This window comes from Pyxicephalus adspersus, chromosome 10 (genome assembly GCF_032062135.1).
Source record: "Pyxicephalus adspersus chromosome 10, UCB_Pads_2.0, whole genome shotgun sequence".
In the NCBI taxonomy this organism is placed as follows: Eukaryota; Metazoa; Chordata; class Amphibia; order Anura; family Pyxicephalidae; genus Pyxicephalus; species Pyxicephalus adspersus.
The window spans coordinates 54560136-54585452 of NC_092867.1; the positions used below are offsets into that span (position 1 = coordinate 54560136).

At 39.0% G+C, this 25317-nt stretch overlaps 1 protein-coding gene across 2 annotated transcripts in view; it reads left to right on the forward strand.

The window, feature by feature from the left end:
* The first annotated feature begins 21181 nt into the window (after positions 1-21181).
* Positions 21182-25317, forward strand: part of LOC140339346 (uncharacterized) — a 78871-nt gene continuing 74735 nt past the window's right edge. For both annotated transcript variants that reach the window (XM_072423996.1, XM_072423995.1), the window contains exon 1: positions 21182-21306. The gene's annotated coding sequence lies outside the window, so the exon portion shown is untranslated. The remainder of the gene's footprint in view (positions 21307-25317) is intronic.

Sequence of the window (25317 nt, forward strand, 5' to 3'; positions counted from 1 at the left end):
CTCGCTCACCTCACACTGCCAAATTCACACTGCCCAATTCCCCTTTTCCCTAGTCATTTGAGGTCTAGTAGTGAGTAATACCTTTCTGTTTCCCTCCCCTCCCTGTTATCTGTGACAGGAGGGCAGTGTGGGGTGGGCAGTGTGGGGAGGGCAGTGTGAGGAGGGCAGTGTAAGGTGAGCAGTGCTGGGTTTCTTGTGCAGCAGTCATTCTCTTCTGACAGATGAGCTGCAGCTTTCCTGTTACTATAGACTTGTAGTGGAATATATGTGCAATTTTCTGGCATTCAATTCATTTTCAGTTTCATAAGCTCCAGTCACTTCTGTGTCATACTCAGTATAAATATAAAAAAAAAAAAAATGTTTAGCATTTTTATTGTTGGTAAATCATTTTAATTTAATATATTTTTTTAATTAAAAAAAAAAATCTTATTCCTTTTTCTCTATTATAGGCTCGTTCCAGATTGAATGTTAAGCAAAACCTGTTTGTTTCCATATGAAAATGTTTTATATCTAATGAATTCAGTCAATTTTTTAAATAATTTTTAAGTTTGGCCCCCAACTTGGTCTAAGTTTTTAATTTCGGCCCTCTGTGTATTCGAGTTTGATACCCCTGTCTTAAGGGAACTACTTCTATAATTGCTATATCCACAGCTCACAGTATATTAGTGTGGTGGTCAGTGGGAACAATGCCTCTCACATTGTTTGCCATTGGGAAGAATGTCACCCTAACAGGTAGCCAAAAAGAACATTGGTATCATTTAAGCTGACCAGAAAGGTACAAATTGCTCATTGTTCATGGAACCTCTAGAAAAACCTTAGGGTTCAACGGAAATTACCTTTGTTGGTCATTGTAACATTATCGTCAGTTATCACTAACATTAAGTGTCATTTTGTATCAAGAAATTTGCAATTTTTCTCAGCGCTTTGCAGATGACATCGGCAAGTATGTTGAAGGCAAGTGGACCTTTTGACAATTTAATAACACTATTGTATGGCATTGTAATCATTGGTGGCATAATTGTAATTCAGTTTAGATATTTCTGCATGTGTAAAGAGCATCTCTAAACACTTTTTTTGTTTAAGTTTGGGTTGGAGTGAGGAAATAATTTTTGCTGTTTATTGTGGTCCCATCACCTCCTATCATGCCACTATAACAGGAAATAAAAAAAAAGTCAGCAAACAAAAAAAATCTAGTTTAGTAAAATAGGAGAAAAAAGCCTTCTTTTCCAGGTGATAAGGATGTCAATGGCATATTTTCCTAATATATCCAATATCCATATCCTATCTAAATTATTCATCTAGCACTAACAAGGGAATGGAAATGGAATGGGAAAGGGAAGGGTAAAGGAAGGGGAACGAAAGAAAAGGGGAAGGAAAGAAAGACTTGTTCTGACTTCTTTTTTTATGTTTTCACAGAAAATCTTGGTATCATTTTGATTTCACCTTTGATTAAACTGTTACAAAACTGCTACAAAAAGGTCAGTTCGGAGGAAAGCAATGGTTTGTGTTTATATCTGTTCCTACAATATGACATTTGCAAGTGTCTGACAATCATCAAGAACCTAACTGAAGTTGACAAGCTTCATTCCAGTGTGATTCTATACAATGTGGTCCATAGTCAAGCTCAAAGGTGCAGTTCAGATTCATTTAACGCCCACCCAAGCAGCACATTCTTATTATTCCTTCACGTCCCCTCCACTTGGTTCAGGTTCAAAGCGTGACTAAATTACCTGTTACTGCCAGGCATCAATAGGAATGTGACTGACTCCTCTTACACTAATGAAATGGTACTGGTTCTTGAACAAAATGTATAATAAAATAATCTGTGGAAAACTGCAGAAAATAGTTACAGTCCAAGGAGTCCTACCTATTCTGATTTGACAACTTGGAACAAGATCACATATACACTGGGCCTGATTTATTAAAGCTCTCTGAAGACTTGAGATGATACACTTTCATCAGTTAAGCTGCGTGACACAGCAAACCTGGAATGGATCTGGTCCAGGACTGAAAAGATAACAAATAGCAAATAACTTTTAGGAAATCTATTCCAGGTTTGCTGAATCACCCAGCTTCACTGATGAAAGTATATCCTCTCCAGTCTTGGAGAACTTTATTAAATTAGGCCCATTGGGTCTGATTTTTTCAATTTCTCCAAGACTGGAGAAGATAGACTATCATGGGAGAACCAAGGGGATCCAGCAAACCTGGAATGCATTTGGTCTAGGATTGAAAAAAAAATGCTAACAAATAGCAAATGACTTTTAAGAAATCCATTCCAGATTTGTTGCATCAAATAACCCAGTTTCTTCTATAAAAGTCTTCCTTCACTAGTCTTGAAGAGCTTTATAAATCAGACCCATTACAAACAGCAAATTATGGTAAAGACTGCAGATTAGGCATGGAGTTGTCCACATGAAGTGAGAAAATAGTAAGTGCTTGACCAAAGGTTACCAGTCATTATCCTTAACCAGCATCTTACTAGGGATGAGCACACAAAATTCGTAATTTCGATCTCACTGCGAATCGTCCCTTTTTCGCTTACAGAACATGTAAGCGAGTACGGCCTTGTGATTTGCCACAAGGTCATGTTCTCGCCGAATTTAGAGTTCATCTGGGTTTGCCTGCAGTCACAGCTGATTGGAGGCACCCGCTTGCCCCTCCAATCGGCTGTGACGACAGGTTCCCATGGTCCCTGGGCTGTAACATCCCAAGGACCGTGGGAACCTGCACACTGGACTTCAATGGAATTCGTGAAATTTCGCAGACCCATCGGAAGTTTGGGGAAATTTTTGCGAGACGGTCAGAGGCATACTCGCTCATCTTACTTTACAAGGATGCCAAATGAAGAATTAGTTGTATTCCCTTTTACTCACTACATGCTTGTAAGATGTAATTTAGTAAGGTATTCTTGTGCTAGTAAGACACTATTATTAGTATTAAAAATGTATGCAACACAGAACGTGCATTTATCCAGTTTTAATATTTAACTCCCAACACATACATTTCTATAGGACAGAGTTCAGCCAGTCTGTTACATGATGGATTTCAGATTAGAACTCAGAATTCACATAGTCCTAACTGTCCCTTAAAAGCTAAAATGATAAAGGGGCACAAACCCTAATGATTTTTTTTTTCAGAAAAATGTAAACACTTACATATATTTAAGTGTTTACATTTTTCTTTTAGAACAGAGCAATCTTTGCTTTCAGCATAGTAACATTTATCGTCAGCACTATTGGAATTGTGTTCAACTATCTGGATATTGAAGAGCTCATTGACTGCAACAGAAAACACTTCACCTGGCCACATGAATTTTGCACATTTAGTGTAAGTTACAATTTTTTTTCTTTGTTTGTATAGTAATATAACATGAAGTGTATTACAGAGAATTTTAGAACAATTGATAGCAGTCACTACCCCAGAGACAGTATGGAAACATAGCCAAAGCAGGCCATTCAGCTGCTAGCTATGGGGCCTGGGATAGGTACAGCCCCATTATTTTATATATTAAACATATAAAATTGGATGTATGTATGTGTGTAAATTCCACCATCACTCGAAAAAGCATGGAGACATTTAAACCAAACTTGCCATACATATGACTGAGGCTCGTGTGAGTGCACCAGTCATCTTTGTACAGCGCTGTGCTATATGTCAGAACTATATTTAGATGTGTGTATGTCATCATGAAATTCCACCATCACTCGAAAAAGCATGGAGACATTTCAACCAAACTTGCCATACATATGACTGAGGCTCATGTGAGTGCACCAGTCATCTTTGTACAGCGCTGTGCTATATGTCAGAACTATATTTAGATGTGTGTATGTCATCACTAGGAAAAGCATGGAGACAATTTAACCAAACTTGCTATGTTCCACCATCACTCAGAAACACATCGACACATTTCAAACAAACTTGCTAGACATTTGACTCACACTCATGTGAGTGCACCGCTGATCTTTGTGTAGTGCTGTGCTATATGTCAGAGTTGTATTTGGTGATCACTAGGAAACTCATGGAGAAATTTCAACCAAACTTGCTATGCTCCACCATCACTCGGAAACGCATAGAGACATATAAACCAAACTTGTTACACATATGACTGTGAGTGCATCGCTGATCTTTCTACAGTGCTGTGATATATGTCAGTGGTATATTTGCATGTATGTGTGTATGTATTGCTCAGTGTCAGTGTGCAATTTGCTTATTTTTTTACATACTTTTTTTTGGACTCTTTTATAAATGTCTGGCCTGTATTAATGCCTTTCAGAAAACAGTAATTGGCTTAGTGCAATCAAAGGCAAAAAATGAAACAACCACCGTAGACAAGAAAATCACTATAGCTTTATTTGATTCCTTTTCCTGTATAATATAAGGTTGCAACAAATAAATACCAGGGCAATGCTGGGTTATCACCTAGTTGTTACATAAAACTGTTTATTTTGCATAGAAAATAGACAAGTAAGGGCTAGATTCCTCTCTGATATTTTTAGTTTAGGGTGTTATGCCAACCCTGCTTAATAAGATATTTACAGTGAAGCAAAAAAGAAAAAAAAAGCATAGAAGGGCTTTTTTTTTTGGCATACTATTCATAACATAATTACTTCAAATAGGAAGAGTAACAATAGTAAACACAATGATAGTCATATTCATATAAATATTGTTGTCACCTGATGCGTTTGGGTGGTTGGCTTCTTCAGGGGACTTAGAGACTTTTACTAGTTTATAGAGTAGTAGCAAAGTAGTCCAATTAACATGAAAAATATTTATTACAATCAAGTCAACATAGCAGCAAAAAAACTGAAGCACACATATATATTGGCATTAGCAAGAGCACTTACCGTGTGAGATGGTGAGTATGTGAGTGTGTTTAAAGCATGTTATGTACAGAAGTGTACTTGTGTAATTTATCTTGTTGGTTATCATAGAATAAATCATAAAGTTATGGAGTATTATTAGTAAGGAGTATTATTATAAAACATTAAACTTACATTAGGGGTGATCAATTAGTCCTAGCTAAACAGGCAAGTTAGGGAAGGGAGTATTTAGTATGACTTTGGATTAGTAGCTTTCAGTGGGTGGAAGAAAATCATTTTCCTAGCAGAAAAGTAAAATATCTAAAAGTTTACTGGGGAAATAGTTCTACATAGTTTAGTTAATTCAAATAATTATTAGATTGATGATGATCTAAAGGATCTTTAGTGTGCACATGCACAGTATGTTGTGGACGGATGGAGATTAGTGAGAATATCTGCCCTGTCTCTCCTAGGGGGGAGTTGAAGAATCCACCCTCTCGCTCCAACACCCCACCCACCCTACAGCTTCGTTCATTCCCCAGGTGTACCAGGTGTCCTATAAGATAATTCTACTTTAGGAATGTGTACTACCAGCTGAATGCATACTACAAGCTGACACAATAGTGTCACAATCAGCTGTGTCTGCCCTTTCTGCGCACACATCTCCTAACTTTTTCAGTGGGATTTTTATAGGATATTTATTAAGAATCAGTGATCTTTTCTCATTAAAGTGGAACTACGTAAAAATAAAAATGATGACACCTTTACTTGCACAGATACGTGACGTATGCCGCTCTATTTGTCATACAAATAATATGCTGATATTACTGCACATGTGTGAGATCGCCATCTTTCTTCTTTCAATTACAGAAAGTCCCTCCTGCGCACACGTCACACTCTGGGTAGCTTAACCTAAAAAAAACCCACTTACCCTGCTCCATTTGCTGTTCCCTGTCGTCCTGCTGCTCCTGTACTGTACTGCTCCTCCGATACCCAGCTTTGCAATGCAGAGATGTTCTCCGGGGTTTCCCCATGACATCGGTGCATGCGTCAGGATGGGCAGATCGGCAAGAACATCAAATGATTTTGTTTTGAATTCGATACAAAATAGCTGTATTGAGTCCAATACAAATAATTTTTCATATAATATATAAATATATTATATATGCTACTGTACACTTACATTATATGTTTAACCTTTTTTTTCTTTAACAGATTTTTTTTTTTATTTAAACTTTATTATTAAATGTATTAAATATTGGACATATTTTGGTGAGTTATAAAAAATTATGGCCTACAATGTAAAATAAATTTCCATGCAAAAAAAAAATGTAACACTTTTTGCACAGAAATTTGGACATAATTAGAACGCTAGGGAGGTTAATAGCTTAGATATGGAGGGTGGAGAGGTTAATCAGGATGAACATGTAAGGAGTTGGGTTACTATAGTTGGGGGGGGGGGGAGTGGTAGGGGCACCCAGAAAAGGAAGGCCAGCCCTGTGTTTTGAGCACCCTAACAAATTTCCAAAGTTATGTGAAGATGTGCAGGTGGCAGACCCAGTGGTGGCAACTCTAGATGTTACTGCTATCCCTACCAGCCGGGAGAGCAGTTTATCTAGTAGGGGTGGGGAAGGCAATGCAGGAAGACGTAGACAATTGGTTGTCATAGGGGATTCTATGATCAGGAGGACTGCTAGAATAGTTCGGCCACTAGTGGAGGGTGGGTTGGGGATAGTTGGGGGAAGGGTTATGGATAAATATATTGAGATTCCTATGTTACGCACACACACATTGGATTGTGCAGTAGTATTTGTACTAAAAAATAAAAGGATTTGGCAAACAAAATAGGGGAGTTGGAAGCTTTATTGAATGAAGAGCATTATGACTTAGTTGGTCTTGCTGAATCCTGGCTTTGTTCTTCACACGACTGGGCTGTCAACATTCCTGGTTATACTCTCTTTTGTAAAGACAGAGTCAAACGAAACGGTGGTGGTGTCTGTCTGTACATGAGAAGTAATCTGAAAGTGAATTGTTGATGGAGCAAGCGATGAGGTTGAGGCATTATGGGTGGAGTTGAATGTGGGGATGAATAACACAACTATTACTGGAGTCTGCTATAGGCCCCCTATTGCTAAGGAGAAATAGAGAATCAACTACAAGCACAGATAGAAAAAGCAGCAAAAACTGGAAAGTTTTTATTTATGGGAGATTTTAACTACCCAGACATTAACTGGAGTAATACCACTACAGGAACAGCAAAAGGGAGGAAATATATAAATTTACTACAAGATCATTTTATGGTATAGTTTATAGAAGCCCAAACTAGAAATGATACTCTGCTGGACCTAGTTTTTTCTAACAATGCAGAGCTTATAACCAATCTGCATATAAAAGATAATCTGGGCAGCAGTGACCATAATATGATTTCATTTAATGTAAGCTGTAAACAGGAAGCAAAAACAGGAAAGATAAAAACATTTATTAAAAACAAATTTTCAATTATTAAGGGAGGCCCTCTGTGACTTGGACTGGGAGACAATATTGTCCTCAAACAACACAGAACAGAAATGGGAATGTTTCAATTTTGTTCCAAACAAGCACACTGAAAAATATTTTCCAATGGGTAATGAAATTAAAACCTATGTGGCTCACAGCTGATGGTAAAAAAGCCATAAAGGACAACAAAAGGTCATTCCAAAAATATAAAAATGAGGGATCACCTTCATCGTTTGAAAGCTTTAAAGAATATAGGATAAAATGTGCAAAACTTGAAAATGAAAGACAGATTGCAAAGGAAAGTAAGGCAAACCCCCAAAAATGTTTTAAACATATTAGCAAAAAAAAATCAGGTTTGAGCATGAAGGACCCATAAAGGATGTCTCTGGGTTGGTATCTGGGGATAAAGAAAACGTGGATTTACTATTCACTGTTTTTGCTCTGTGTACACAAAGGAAAATGTCCAAATTCATAATAGCAATGTCACTGTCTTAAATGGCTCAAAATTGATTTGATTGAGAAACAGTTGGGCAAAATTAAGGTTGACAAAGCACCAGGACCTTATGGTTTATATCCTTGTGTCCTCAAAGAACTGAGCTCAGTTAATTCAAAGCCATTAATTTCAATTTTTAGAGACCCTTTAATCATTGGCATGATACCAATGGAATTCTCTAAGGCCAATGTGATTCCTATCTTCAAAAAGGGAGCAAAGTCATTACCAGGTAACTACAGACCAGTTAGTTTAATGTCCATAGTTGTAAAGGTACTAGAGAGTTCGATAAAGAACCATGTAAGGCTAATGTGGTTCCTATCTTTAAAAGGGAACAAAGTCATAACCAAGTAACTTACCGATAAGTTTAAATTTTAAAGTTGGAAAGAGTCTGCTATAAAATTATTTCTGCTATAAAATAATATTATAAGTGATAGTCAGCATGGCTTCAAGAAAGACCGAAATTGTCAAACAAATTTACTCTCTTTTTATGAGGAAGTAAACACGTGGAATAGCAGTTAATATAGTGTACTTGAACTTTGCTAAAGCATTTGACACAGTACCCCACAGACGGTTAATATGTAAATTAGGGTCAATAGGTTTGGAAAAGTCAATCTGTAAATGAATAGAGAACTGGCTTAAAGACCGCATCCAGAGAGTTGTATTTAATGATTCATACTCTGGATGGTCCAAGCTTATTAGTGGTTTACCCTAGGGTTCAGCGTTGGGACCTTTACTGTTTAACATCTTTATAAATGATATAGATTGGGATTAAAAGTACCATTTGTGTGTTTGCAGATGACACCAAACTATGTAATGGAAGTAAGTCGATACAGAATCTCTAAAATCTACAAGTAGACCTAGATGTACAATACGATTGGGCAGCCAAGTGGATAATGACATTTAAAATAGATAAATGTAAAGTTATGAACTTGGGGGTGAACAACATATTTGCTGCATTAGGTCTTAGGGGAATACATTTCATGGAGTCAGAAATGGAAAAGGATCTGATAGATCATAGGCTTAATAAGAGCATGCAATGCCAAGCTGCAATATCTAAAGCTAGTAAGGTACTTTCTTGTATTAAAAGGAAGAATAGACTGCAGAAATGGAATGAAAAATAGATTTATAGTATATTTTTGCAGTATAGTTTTGGGCACCAGTTTACAAAAAGGACATTGTGGAATTAAAGAGCAGAGAAGGGCAACTAAACTAATAAAAGGAATGGAGGAGCTCAGCTATGAGGAGAGATTAGCTGAAATGAATCTATTCTCCCTTGAAAAGAGATGTATAGGGGGGATATGATCACCCTGTATAAATATATAAATGGTCCATATTGAGAACTCTCTTCCCAATTATTCACTCTGAGATCATTACAAATAACAGGAGGGCACTCTTTGCATTCTGAGGAAAAGAAGTTTAAGCTCTGGATAAGGAACTGATTCTTCACTGTAAGGTCTGTAAAAATCTGAAATAGGCTCCCTCAGGAAGTAGTGTCAGCAACTACTATAGATTGCTTTAAGAAAAAGCTGCATGTTTTTCTAGAAGCACAGAATATAACTGGGTATTAATGATATAAAGTAAAGATAAAAGAGACTGTTGATACAGGGAACAACCTGTATTGGATTGGATACAAACTCCCGTATCCAATCAAATACAAAATAATTCAAAACAAACCCCAATAAATACAGAATCAAAGTTTCAAAAATTGCCAGTTATTCCCTGGATGGCTAGTGTGTAACACTGTGTCTTATCTTACCTTTGCTGATCTTCGCCTAATTTCCTTTAATTTTATTAAAAGTATTTTTTTTTTACATGATTGTGTGTTTCAAACATTTTTTATATTCATAATATCTACTAGAACCCTTGTTCGGACATATTTCTGTAAGTTACAGGTCTACAATTTAAAAAAAAAATTTCATGAAGAACAGTGGATCACTTTTGGTACAGAAATCTAGACCTCAGTGTAACGCTCAGGTGGTTAAGCTTGTGACCCTTGTTTATAAGATATCATAAATCTATTTTTAAAATGATAGTGACAATTGTTTTCTAAGACAAAACTCCTACATAGGAGTTATTTAGGATAGATTCCTAGAAAAAAGGATAACAGTTTCTATACTGCACAAAATGTACACATTTTATTGTTTAATTTGTAAGGTAGAAAGTCCCTGGGTTGTTTCTATGTATTTCTGTTATTCGTTTTACTGTTAAACTCATGCACCACCTACAAACTTTGGAACAATAGCTACATTAGATTGTTCTCACACATGTTAGATTGTGGACAAAAAGGGGCATAGATTGAGGACAAAAAGTGTTTCCCTCTGGCTCCCACATTTTCAATTGGTAACATCCCTCTGTTCCAGAGAAGGTAAGTGTCCAGATATGTGTAACAGGCACATTGCCACCCGCTCAGTCCCTCGCACAGCAGCATCTGCAGATTTGACTCCAGGTGGCAGTGAGCAGTACTGAGTGTCTCCCCCCAAGCAGGGCTCCATGGTACGAGGAAGGGGTCACCGCAGTGCCACCTTACGGCCATTCTGTACACAGGCTTAAAGTTTAGTGAGCAGGAGCAGCCACAGAGGATCTCCGAGGTCTATAGAACACGTCCATTCTCGGGGAGCTCACACTGAAACAAAATCCCATTAAAAAAAATAGGATATGCGCACAGACGGAGAAGACACATCTAATTTGTGACGTCATTCTACACGCCCAATCATCTGGTAGTACAACACGGGGGTAGGATTATCTCATAGGACACCAATGGGGGGAGGAGGAGAGGAAAAGAAGTTCTGAGGTGTTGTGTTAGAAAAGAGAGAGAACACAAAAATGAATGTAATGCAGGTGATGTAATAAAAGTGTTCAGTATGTTGTAATAAACAGATTTATATAATTATTGTGTATTGTGTTATTCAGTACAAGTGATGGCAAGGACGTGTGTGTCAGTGTATATCATGGGGATAATTATATTGAACTATGTGTATATTAAAGAATAAGTGTTAGATATAATAGTGGTGAGTGAATAAGGTTGTGTGTGTATATAATAAACTGAATTTTGGTTGATGAATAGGTAACATATAATTGTCAAAAAATATATATTTGATTGTCAACCCTTGCCATTTGTCTGGATATATGCGTGAATACACATGCAAATACACTTACATATTGACATAATATATATGTATATATATAAATATATATCCAGATTTCTTAGTGGTGTCACAGTATTATAGTATCAATTGAAACAAATGTACAGTGGTATATGTATACATACATATGTATATACATTTCTTAATGGTATCAGAAATTCATCAGGTGATATTTGCACAGAAAAGTATAACATACTTAGGCGAAACGAATGTACAGTGGTATGTAATACGTTCAGACATTCTCATGAACCATTACATAGAAGTATATGGAGTAGTACACATGTAAACTGTAGTAATATAAACATCTCATTGCATCAAGCTCATTTTAAAGATATTACTTAAACTGATTCCAGTATATAATGAACAAAATTGTAACAAGTATATTCTTAATTAGGGATGAGCGAGAAGGCCTCTGACAGTCTCGCGAAAATTTCCTCAAGTCAATAGGCCGACTTTAAACATTAATAGCAAAGCCCCTATACATGTTAGAACCACCAAATTTGTGAGGTAAGTCTAAGAGAAAATGGCAGGCAAAGTGACAACAGCAAATAGGATTTTTGCATGATGGACAGCATCCAGAATGCAGCACAGGGACAACATTATGACATTGAGAAAGGGAGAACTCAACCCACTAGCAACAGTCCCTGATGTCAAAACAGCAGGAAAACGCGTTGCTATTTAATGTACGCACCCCTATTGAATTTACACAGCTGCATAATAGTTTAACGCTAAATAAAACCTGTTTATTATTATTATTATTAATAATTATAATAATAATAATAATTGCTAGCTGACCTGGATGACATGTGTTAGGAATGCCACTCATAAAGTTGTGGACAAGTAGTGCAGTGACATTAGGCAAAGGGATGGAGGACCAGAGACGGAGCATGGGTCAGCGAGAGCAGTAGCAATGTGTGGCCTCTGGTCAGCTATCGCCAGGGAGACTGCATTGGTAAGTGTCATGTAGAGGTAGGTGTAGTGCATTGTCAATGCCACTCAAAATTGTACAATTTTAGTGAATAGAGTACTGACAAATGGCAGCAGCAACAGCAGTAGGAGGAGGCGGAGGGCTCTAAGACTAAGTGGGGACCCCATTAGAAACTGGCAACTAGAGCTGAGTGTAGTGCATCGTCAATGCCACCCACCCAGAAGTGTGTAATACAATTTTTGTGAATGAAGTACTGACAGGCAGCAGAAGCATCAGCTGGAGGAGGAGGCGGTGGGCCCTGAGATGGAGCATGGACCGCATTGGTAACTGGTATCTAGAACTGGGTGTAGTGCATCGTCATTGCCACCCTGAAGTGTGTAATACAATTTAAGTGAATGGAGTAATGACAGGCAGCAGCAACAGCAGGTGGAGGAGGAAGTGGGCCCTGAGAAGGAGTGTGGATGGCATTGGTAATTGGCATCTAGAGCTCGCTGTAGTGCATTGTCAATGACCCCCAGAATGTGTGTGTAATGCCATTTTTGTGAATGGAGTACTGGGCAGGCGGCAGCAGCAACAGCAAGAGGCGGTGGGCCCTGAGACAGAGCGTGGAGCGCATTTGTAACTGGCATCTAGAGCTGGGTGTACTGCATCCTCAATGACACCTAAAAGTGTGTAATACAATTATAGTGAATGGAGTACTGACAGGCCGCAGAAGCAACAGCATCAGGAGGAGGCGGTGGGCCCTGAGAAAGAGTGTGGACCGCATTTGTAACAGGGCATATAGAGCTGGGTGTAGTGCATCATCAATGACACCCAGAAGTGTGTAATACAACTATAGTGAATGGAGTACTGACAGGCGGCAGCAGCAACAGCATCAGGATGAGGCAGTGGGCCCTGAGACGGAGCGTGGAGCGCAATGGTAACTGACATCTAGAGCTGGGTGTAGTGCATCAATGTGTAATCCAGCTGACAGGGTGTTTGGTGATAGGCAGCCAAAGACTCAGCACAGGAGCAGTGTGGGTTCACAGAGGCATCTTGGTTGGCCTAGTGAGTCCTTGTGTCAGTCAATCAGTGACATCTGCAGTAGGGATATGATAGTTGTTAGTAACCCACCTTTCGTTCATTTTCAAAAAGGTTAGGCCACTGACATTTTCCGGCCACAGTCATGATCGGTTGTCCGTTACCATTCCACCAGTGGCACTGAAGGTTCTTTCGACCAGAACACTGGATGCCGGGCATGAAAGAAGCTTGATGGCATACTGTGCCAACTGAGGGCAGATTTCAAGCCTGTTGACCGAAAAATTTTTGGCGCCATTACTGTCAGGACAGGCATCATCCTCATAGCTGCTGTCGTCAACACCACCACCACCAGCCAGAAAAGAGCCTAAGTAATCGTGCACCATGCACTTCATCCATTCTCAATGGTAATGCCCCTGCATTTGTTTGAGGTGGCCGCATCCAGAAAATCCCCCCTGCCTTGGCCTACACTTTTGGATGTGTGCGGCCTGCTGCCACAACTGCTGATGCTGCTGCCGCCACTACAGGACAATATGGTGGAGGCAGTGTCCGCCTGAAGCTCCCTGTGTGGAATGTGGTGCGCGAAACTCCTCACACAGCCAGTTGCATAGTATTCTGTTCAGGCGGGTCATCTTTTCTTTCTCTTGCGCCGGGTTGGGTAGAAACTGTGACATTTTGTCTATGTAGCAGTGAACCAAAAGGGTGGCCAGCCAGTAATCATCCTGGTTTTTTATGCTGCAAATGCGGGGGTCCCTCCGTAGGCATTGCAACATGTGGACACACATATGAAAGAGGGGTTACCTGGGCTCATCCTCCTCCTGTTACTCAGTAGGCTCCAAAACATCTTCCTTCTCATCACCCACCTCCTTGTATTCAAGCTGCAGCAGTTCCTGTTGTTCCATTGCCCGCACAATGCCTGGGGCGTGACAGCACAAATGCGGGTTGGATGGGTCCTGTCGAGCAGACCCAACATGGTCTCCCTCATCATCATCATCATAACCATCTTCCTCCTCCTCTTGAACCTCCTGATTCTGGCCACTGTCCCTTTTTGCTCCTCCTGATGCTGGCTGTGTGCTATAGAGTGTAATGTCACCATCATCCTCCTCACCCATTTCTTCCCCTCCTCTCCCATCGCCACTTTCCATCAGGACACACAGGGTATTATCAAGCAGAAAGATCAGTGAGTGGTGAAGGAACAGGTAGCGTCCCAGCTGGTTGTCTAGCTGTCCATGGTGATGTGGATTTGACTAGACAACGAGAAGGTCAATGCCCGGGAGAGGTTACCCATTACATGTGCATGTAAACTGGGAACAGCTGTGCGGGAGAAGTAATCCCTGCTTGGTATATTCCACCAATGCTGGACACAGGCCATCGGGTCACAAAAGGGAGCAGAGTCCACAATGCTGTATGGCAGTAGCCGCAAGGCCAATAGTTTGGCTAGACGTGAATTGAGTTTGATGACTCTTTTGTTGGTTGGGCCCATAGGTTGATGACTTGCGCAGATCTCCGGTAGAGTGGGCTGAAGGGACTGAGAGCTAGGGGAGCTGAAGGGGTCAGTGGAGTACCCATCTTTTAGCGTCAAATGTCGTCTGACGCCACGAAAACTGCGGCCAGAAACTGATACTTCCTGGCAGCTTGAAGTCTGGCTATCACCAACCTCCTGAGACATAGTAGCAATGACAGTTGGAGGTGTAGAAGGAGTCAATAGAGGTGGAATAAGAGATGATGACATGGTTACACCTCCTTCAAGAGAACGCAAGTACTGCTCCCATTTTGGTTAGTGGTTCATGCGCATGTGGGAATGCAGGGATGTTGTACCCAAATGTGATCTGTCCTGTCCTCTGCAAATCTGCCTGTGGCACAGGATGCAGATTGCTACGCACCTGTCATCGTCTTTCAGCGTGAAAAAGGACCACGCTGGAGAGGTGCGTGCAACCTCTGCTGCTTTTTTTTGCCTGCCTCGGCGTCTGCTGGGTGCCCTGTGTCTGCTTCAGCTCCAGACTGTTCCCCTGCTTGTGCCCACTCGTCTGTGTGTTCTTTGGGACTCACATGAGGCAGATTTGTGGCCCCTTCCATCCCCAGTCTGTTGCTGATGTTGCTGTTGCCTTTCTTCTACCTCTGTTTCGGAACTGCTGGTAGACCTTCCATGCACTGGTGGTTCCCAGGTGACATCACGGTCATTATTATCCTCATTTTCATCTAAGCCAACCTCTGCAAATGCAGCCACTGATCCCTCGCCCAGCAAGTGCTGAGCACACTCTCCAAGGGTCTCAAAGTCTGCCTCCTGCTCTGAAATTGCACTGACAGATCCTCAGGCTGTTCGTCAAACAACAGGGGAGAGTCATTGGGAGGTACAGACACATTAGTCACCCTAACTCCTGTCTTTGCTCCTGTCACGGCCATGCTGATTGCTGCTGCTGCTGCTGCAGGAGAAGAGCCTGCTGCACTTGAGGCCCCTGAGACCCAGTCCACAATACTCTCAATATGACATGGCTGTATGATTGTAGTACGCCCTCTCAATAAATCTACCAGCGTACTGGTGCTTGGCACACAATTCAGACCTGTTTGACAACTTGTGCTGCTACCTCCAACAGTTTGCTGCTATCCTACCGTGGCGGACTCCCGGGGAGTATGTCCCCTGCCAGATGCGGCAGGTTACCCAACGCCAACCCTTCCCCTACGCCTACTGCTCATCTTTTACTTATTCGGGAAAAAATGCACCTGTACCAAACGGTTTCTTTGGTAAATAGCAAGTGGTATAAAAAAAAACAGAAATTTTTCTGGCTTTTTTCCTAGATAGCAAGTGGGATCAGAATAAAATATCTTTATTTTTTTGAGAGAAATACAGAAATTTTTCTGGGTTTTTTGATAGATATTAAGTGCTATCAGAATAAATTATCTGTATTTTTGGGGAGAAATACAGAAGTTTTTTTGGCTTTTTTGATAGATAGCAAATGGTAGAATAAAATACCTGTATTTTTTTGAGAAAATACAGAAATTTTTCTGGCTTTTTTGAAAGCAAGTGCTATCAGAATGAAATATCTGTATTTTTTGGAGAGAAATACAGAAATTTTTCTGGCTTTTTTGATAGCAAGTGTTATCAGAATAAATTATCTGTATTTTTTGAGAGAAATATAAAATTTTTGTTGACGTTTTTGATGCTATCAGAATGAAATATAATTTTTTTGGGAGAGTAGGACAGAAATGTTTCTGCCTTTTTTGCTGGATAGCAAGAGGTAGCATCAAAAACTGCAAAATCTGTATATTTCAAGATATACAGAATGTTCCTAACCTGTCCCTGTCTCTCCCTGCTTCTTTCTCTGACACAGAACCCAAGATGGAGTGACTAACCCCTCCCTCCTTCCCTGTATATATCCTGTGCTCAGATCTCTGCTGATTGGGCTGTTGGGCCTTGCTGTGCATCCTGGGAGCAGATGATTCGCTCCCAGCCACGCCATTCCCACCCCCGCCCCCTGCATTTTCCCTCGTTTGTTAGGCAAGAACAGGACCTCAAGGCGAATTACAAGGCTGTTCTCGATTGAATGTCCGGTGAGAACAGCCTGATTCGCCGCGAGTTTGAACTTACAAATCTCGCTCGCTCATCCCTATTCCTAATATCTTTCCCATAATGATTAACTGTCTGTGGTATTTTTATAGTTACGTGGACAGAGTAACCATAAACTATAAATAAATTAAAATAAAAAAAATATATATATTACTAACATTCTATGTACCGTAGAATGTTACTGTTCTTGAACTACATATGTTTTGAATAGTATGCCAAAAAAGCCCCTCTATGCCTTTTCTCTTCTTTTTGCTGCACTGTAAATATTTGTTTATTTTGCAGCATGGAATGGCTTGAATGGGACCTAAACTTAAAAAAACACAAAAAGTTACCTAATGAGCTCATTGACAGAGGGGACCTAAATGTCTCTATTGCCAAAAAAAATCCCAGTCTTCTGGTAGCTTTTTGTTTTAGCTCTACATTGTTTGGCTCATGTAGGCTGTGTAGATCCTGGCTCTGTGTCTGGCGTGCCTCTGGAGACAACTTCTGTGCATGTGTAATCAATAACCATCCAATGGCTGAAGAGGACCCCCATCTTGGAGTGAAGATGACATGGCACCAGGAAGGACAAGCAAGCTGCTGATCCCTGCCGTAACGGAGTCTGTTACCCGGCCGTACCGTAGAAGCAAAAAAAAGGTAAGTCAGTGAACAGAAGGGGACAATCAATGGCACAGAGTGATCAGAAGGGCACAATCAATGGACATGAGTGATCAGAAGGGGAATACGGTATGAATGGCACATGAGTGATCAGAAGGGGAATATGCATGGCACATGAGTGATCAGAAGGGGAATACGGTATGAATGGCACATTAGTGATCAGAAGGGGAATATGAATGGCACATGAATGATCAGAAGGGGACAATCAATGGCACAAAGTGATCAGAAGGGGACAATCAATGGCACATGAGTGATTAGAAAGGGGACAATCAATGGCACATGAGTGATCAGAAAGGGGACAATCAATGGCACATGAGTGATCAGAAGGGGACAATGAATGGCACATGAGTGATCAGAAAGGGGACAATCAATGGCACATGAGTGATCAGAAGGGGACAATGAATGGCACAGAGTGATCAGAAGGGGACACTCAATGGCACATGAGTCATCAGAAGGGGACAATGAATGGCACATTGGAGTGATTTTCAACAATAAATGTGTACTGTAGTCTTCTTCATGGGAAAATAAGACATCCCCCTGAAAATAAGACCTAGGGGCATATTTTGGCATTTCAAAAAATATAAGACAGTGCCTTAATATAGGGGAAACAGGGTAGGTTGCACCACAACACATCAGTAGCCTGCAGTGTGAGTGAGAATAGGGCTACACAGAAATCACACTTTAGGATTGCCCCACCACTCTGCCTGAGGAGTCCCGGCCACGCTGCTGCTCGCATCAGCAGTTAGATGAGAAGCACAATGCAGGACTTCTGCATTGTGCATCACATCTAACTGATGATGCAAGCAGCAATAGTAAATTCTGGGGGTGGTGCCAGTGGGAAATCACCACTGGCACCACCCCTGGAGTTTACTATTGCTGCTCGCATCACCCTGCGATGCACAATGCAGAAGTCCAATTAGTGGTCCGCAGGACCAAAAAGGTTGTCGACCACTGCTTTAAGGGGCTGCCATCCTCAGATCTTTTTGCTATTAATGTTTTTAAAAATATTTGGAATTTGTTTTACTTTCATTTTTGTGTTTCCCTGTTCCTTTTCCCTTGGACATCTTTTTTTTATATTCTTTTCATTTGTTTAAATAGCAGATCCCTATTTGTAAAGCTATGATAATGCAGAGATTTATGAACTATTATTTTTTTTTTACTGCTAATTATCAATTGTCAGGAACACAACTCCATCATGGTGTTTTCATTACTATATAATTATCACTTTTTTTTGGTATGGAAACCACTTTCATATTGATAAGCAGTGATAATACTTTGCATAACCACCTTGCATTTTTTTATTGTCCTGAAGATAGAGGTACCAATGCAAGTCAGGGAGGGGGAAGCATCGTCTCCAGTGAGCCAGGCAGCAAGGGACTAAGCATAGGGCCGACATGACAGGATGTAAGGGCAGCCCCCAGCAGGTGTGGTAAGGGTTTTTGAGAAAAAGAGAATGACAGGATGTAAGGGCAGCCCCCGGCAGGTGTGGTAAGGGTTTTTGAGAATAAGAGAAGATAGGGATGGGATTAGCTAAAGGCTGGGTCGAAAGTAAAGGGGAGGAGTATAGAAGGGATTAAGTAAGACGATCCATTGGAAGTGAAGGACTCTTTTTTTTTGCAGGAAGAAAAATTCCCACCCACCACCCCCTTTCTGTAATTGCTAGTGTGCAGAGGCGGTTGGGTTTAGGAGGGTAAGAGTCTTATTGTCTATTTTGGATGGACAACCCAGTGGTAGGGTGCCCATTTAAAGGTGTTATGGTGTGGCCCCTGAGGCGGTGCTGGGCAGCTAGGGGTCAGTGTTTATTAAAACGATAAAATATTAAGTTGGAGCCGACTTTACCTTTTCCTAGACATGCAGCCTGGTGGAATAAATTGAAGTTGGTTTGCATGTAGTGCAATTGGGCACAGTGATTTAAAATGAGGGTTTTGTTTATAGGTCTATTTTATAATTGTTTGAGGAAACGTTTTATATCATATATATTATATTGTGAGCAATATATTACTGGTATATTAATTTTATGTAGATTTATATGTTAATTTATGTTAAATGAGGTTAATATGTTATTTAAATAATGTTCTATTTATTGGTTATTTATTGTTTAAAAATTATTTATAAAAGTTAAATCCAAGAAGCTGTCAGAGTATTTTTGGAAGGAATAGTGGCTGGTAAAGCAATGGGGGGAAGTGAGAAAAGTTTTAATATGTGGGAAGTGTTTCACTAGGGCGCGGTAGATCCAAACTACCCTAGCTATGTTAGTTACTGCATATTTTTTGTTTTGAGGTTACCACTGATGTATTGCTGCCAGAAACCATTCAATAATGCGATTGAATGGCTTTTTTTATCACTGGAAAGAGAAGATCAGTGATATCACAGAGAATTACAGCCATAAATTAGTATTAAAGTAAAACTTTTTTTTTTTAACTTTAAAAATAGTTGTTACTGGTACATATTTTATCATCCAGCTTTGTGATATGTTTGATATTGTAAACTCAGTGAGAAACATAAATACTTGAAATAGTATTTAATGCCTTGTTTTTTAAGTCTATGCAGGCTTGTCTACTGTTCACTGTAAACTGTTTACACTGATGCAGAATAAACTTTTCCAAGGTTTCCACATGGCATAAAAACAGATTTGATTTACTTCTTGGCACTCCATATAGGGTTAAGACAGTAATAACAACCACAATCAGTTATTACTATCCAGCACATGTGCCTCCTAAATACCAGAAAACAGTGGCTCAGTGGATAGAATGCACAGAAACTAGGAAACAGAGGAGAGAGAAGGGGTTTTGTTGGCAATTATGTATAATAATACCCACATAACAAATTGCAAATTACATTGTGTATTTTATCCAGATGCCGATATTTAAATATGTTTGCTACATATGTTTTTGTATATCTCTCGCATTTATACTACAACCCTGTATTTTCTACACTAGCTTCATATGTGATTCTCACAACCCTCTGAGGAAGCCAATAAGGCGAAAGGCGATGGGTTTTGAGAAACACATGTACTGTCCTAAGGAGTGCTTCCCTTTGCTATATCTTTAATATGCATGTAGATGAATCCTATGTACCTGAAAAAGAATTTGCTGTTTAGTTTCTAGTCTCAATAAAACCACACATATTTTGAAGGGGTTGAGACCATAGTACTTAGACTGTACCAAAAGTTTGATGAACATTGTAATTGTCATTAAGATGTGCTCTATTGTTATCATGATACATATATACAACAAAACCTCTTCTCTCTCCTCTCTTCCCTAATTTTCAATCAACATTTTAAGGGGTTGGCACCCATACTTCTGCAGATAAACTACAAGTAGAAGGAGGTACCCACCCTCTATTTCATTTGCTCTTGATTGCGCAGAAACTACATTATGATTACCCAATAGCTGCAGAAGATCATGGACCCAAAGGACTTGGTGGTGGAGATAGAAGCTTCATGAGATAGAGTGGTGCCAGGTTCCTGGACCTCTGATTGCTGCAGATTTTTTACAAAAAGGTAAGTGTGCCATTGTATGTCAGATTATGGCAAAAGCTCATCCATATCAATGAAAACCTAGTTCTTTTGAAGATGATGGTGGATAAAAGACTTTGCAAAGGTTGTTACCAAGGGCCAGGAAATTCATTTGGGGGGCCAGGTAAATGTGTAAGTAATATAGTATATGAAATGTTTAAATGTCTTCATGTTGCATAAGATTCCCAAAACAGAGTGGATATTGATTTCCAACACACTTCATGGTGCTTTTTCTTTAGCGTCTTCGCACAATTTAACCTTACACTCTAAAAATTTAATTATCTTCCAAAAAAAAAAAAACATAAAAATTGCTTTTCCATTTTGATGTTTTTGTCCAAGAAGCTCATTTACAGTATTTTTCACAAATTACCCTGGATGTCTTTGTGTTCCTATGGATCAATTCGTTCATTCTTGGTTGCAAGATAAAAAGGTTGAACTTTCAACAGTTCCTGGTTCACTCTTAGAAGTTATGCAAAGTAGTGGAAATTTTTATTTTTATGTAACTAGAAAAAGCTGTAACCACTCACACTAAGAGGTAAATGCAATATGAGCAGGCCATAAAATTTAACTCTTGCAGAAAACAGACATAATTCCCCTGGGAGAACTTCAGACTTTTTCAGGAAGACTATTTTCAGGAAGACAGTCTAAAGGTCCAAACCAAAGCCTGCTCTGATTTTCTTCTTTACAGGTAATGTCTAAATTATATTTCCTGGCATGGCATTTTTTATTGAATAGTTTTCATTAGGAGATTTCACAAATGGGGTCCAACCAGGGAAAATGTTTCATGGTTAAGTGGCTGACAACTGGCTAATTCACCCCCTACTTTTCTTAGGGTCTCCTACAGTTCTCAGGTCCACGACTTGATTCTGAGTGAGAGAGTCTCAATTGATAAGTTTTTTTAAATGTTAATGTGCAGCAGAACGAAGGAGAATCAGAACAATGAGATCTCTCTACTGAATTCATCAGGAGATATCAAGAAATGTAAAGAGATTTGTTCCTGTAATATATCCCTTTCTGGTGCGTGTATTCTTTAGGAGCTTGTTAACAGAAAATGTATCTATCCTTCTCTGTTTAAACATACAGTGAATGCTTTACCAAAAAGAAGGTTTCAACTTATTAGATTTGAAAGTTATAATTGCCTAGCCTATACTGTTTTACATATATCATCTAGCAAAGATAGAAAGGGGAAAGAACAAGCTTTTGTAGTCAGAAATATGAAAAAAACAATAAATATTTTTAAAACAAATTAACCTTGATTTACAAGGTCCAACAATACAAAAACCTCAACTAACATATTACCTCCTATGCTAGTTGGTAACACATAATTCTGTGCTATACATGTCACATATAACAAATATTGTCTCGGTTCCCGCCACATTTCACCCAGGAGGCTTTTTCATGGGGATTATGAGACCAGAACTGTGTATAATCAACAAAGATAATGGCAGAAAGTACCTTTTTAGAACTGTGTATGTTTGATCATAAGTACAAAAATTTATAAATAGAATATGGGTATTGTGAGATCGCCCGTAGCAACAGTGGGTGTTTCAAACAGGAAACAGGGCCAGCAGGTTAAAAGTACATCAAGCGTTTTATTCACTAACACTATTTTCACACAAAACAGGCAACATAAATCAAACAGCAAAATAAAGCCTGGCCACTTGGCCACGAAGGGTCAGTTCAGTTTACTAACAATCCAGCCCAACCTTGTGCAGGACTCTAAGGCCCTAACCATACAGCTTTTCCAACAAAGTCTGTGGCCCTGATTTATCAATGAAATGCGCCTACGCTCAACGCACTTAGGTATGCGCCGGTCAGCAAGCTCTATTACCGCGAGTTGGGCCTGAGTTCTAGTGAACTCGCCTGCCGGTTTCCTGTAAAAATGAGCAAAGATCTCAAATACACCAATTAAGGAGATGAATTTTCAGCTGCATGACTCAGGAGGAGATGTTAAACTCAATGGTGAGGTGATAGCAATTGATTAGCGTACAACTGCGCCCTGTTCTGTGCAGTCAATGTTAAAGGTCAGTTTGAATCTTTAATGCTTGATTTTTTTATGTGTAAGTGCTACTTTTTTATATACATTCTACTCATTCCCAAACTTGCTTTTCTTTTGGTTGCAACACTGCAAACTCATTTCTATCAAGCTGGATATATACTAAGTAGCACTTTCTAATATGTTATCACACAATAGTATGAATGTAAAAAAAAAAGTGAACAAGCATTTGTGACCTGGTTAAAATTTCATTCTAGTTTGGCTTTAGAGAAATCAAATATTTAACTCTTTAGTCAAACATTTAGTGATTTCACTTGTGTGTACGTCAAAATACATTTAAATGTATAGAAATACATATGCATTTTCATTAGTACTACTTTAACTGTATTGATTGGGGGGGGGGGGGGGTTATTGAGTAAGTTTGCTTGGATGGTATGCATTGATGTGATTTTTTGTAATCCTCATTATTGATAGTTTCATATTGCTGCAATGTTTTTGTGCCTGGTTTGTAATGTCAGTTTCTGTTTAGCAATTCTTTAGCAATGTTTTCTCATTTTTTCCACAAGTATTGAGTACAAATGTCTGCATGGTTTCCACTCCAAAGTGCTACTTGACCCCCCTCATTGCCTTGGTCCCATTGTCACATATTGGGATTTGAATGTATTATGTACATAGTCCTTTTCTGAATAAATTGTCATGGTTTTTATTCCTTTTTTTTAAAATAGTCCGACATTTGCTGCCACACAACTCCTCTGTTCATTTGTAGTAATGGTATAGGTTTATTGTCATTGTGCTGTGCTGCCTGATCTTAGCACTATTGCATACAAACACACTTCCACTTGCTGGCCGAACAGGTTGTCAATAGGTTGTCCCGCTGAGTTGAATACTCATTCTAACACACCTGATGGTAATGGAAGGAGATATAGGTTGCTAAGCACAACATCAAACCACATTGATTGCTAAGCTCACAAGCAGTGTCAGTCATTCTTGGAAATGAACAGATGTTGTGTTGTTGCTTAACTTAATGCTCATTAAATACTGGCGTGTATGCATTATTTAGGTGTTTACACAAAACAAATAGTGCTAGTATATCAAACTTCCAAGGACAAATCCACTTTGTGCCCAACATTTTCTTGCTTTTCCATCCCTTCAGGCTGTTTTTGCAGATTTGAATAGCATTTTAGATCTTGGCCCACTAGGTTCCTCCTTTAATCAGAAGCAATATCATCCATAAATGTTCCTTGTAGCCAAGCCCATGATATCAAAAATCATAGGAACAAATAGGCAATCTTTTCAATTTGAAGCATGTGAAGCAATATGGTCCAAAAATCCCCCTTTCCCTATTTCTTCCTATAATTTCTCTTTTCTATGTACATACATCTAAATGCACACATACATGTTTTGCTTCATGTGCAGATGATGCTGATGTCTATACACACATGCATGGCTGCACATGAAACAAAACAAGCAATATACACCAATAAAATAAAATAAAAAAATGCTTACCTGAATGAGGACTGTGCAAAAGTGCGGTGCATTTTTCAACTGATAAAACAGAGTTCACCCGCACATAGCAGGTCCTCCTTGGCGCACAACTAGGTGCATCAAACAACTGAGTTTTAACAAGACAATTGTGCTGTTTTTAGCCTTTCAAACAATTCAGAGCAAGGAACAGCTTAAAAACAATCACAATTGACTTTTTAAACTGTGTGTCCTGGGAGATTGGAAAGGAGATCACATACCAACAAACCTCCAAAAAACAAACAACATTTTAGAAACAACTTTATTCAAAAGAAACATTTGTTAAAAGGTCCCATTAAAATATATAAAACACACACACACACACAAAATCACTAAATTTACATGACAAAAATTAAAAACAAACAAAACACATGTAAAACCACACTTCCATATAAAGCCAAAATAGTTCAAAATGGCCCAACAAACATTGCATTCAAGAAATACTTACCAAATTAATATTCCATTTTGACTCATCAAGGGTGGTAAACTGGATTAGAAAATATTTATGCAGGACAAACATTCAGACAAACAAGTGGCAATAAAGGCAGAATTTTGCAAACAAACAATATGGCCACAAACACAAGAACATAACATTAACATTGACTTCAAAATTGCAAAATGGACTGTAAAACATTCAAAGTTACAAAAAAAAGCAGCTGTTGTACTAAAGGGTAAGCAAACTATTAAATGCAGCAACATAGACTAATTAGGATAACACACAAAACAACAGCCACATCAAGAAGAAGAAGAATAATAAAAAAAGACCAAAAAGAAAAAGCAAGTTAGACAACACCCTTATATATGCCCAAACTTAAGCGCACAGGTGATACAAATTCGCTTGCAATTAACACTTGCACAGTCTGTCAAAATTGTCTGTTTTTTTTTTTTTGCAATTGGACATCCCATAATCATTTATTGATATGATCCTTTAGATTTGTACACCAGTAAACAGATATTCAATTAAATAAAAAATAAAATAAAGTTGAGGAGGATTTCATGTTAAAAGTATTTTCTATATGCATATATATATATATATATATATATATATATATATATATACCGTATTTTTCGCCGTATAAGACGCTCCGGAATATAGGACGCACAATTTTAAAGGAGGAAAATCTAGAAAAAAAAGATTCTGAAAGATTATTCGCCTTCTGATCACTCATGTGCCATTCATAC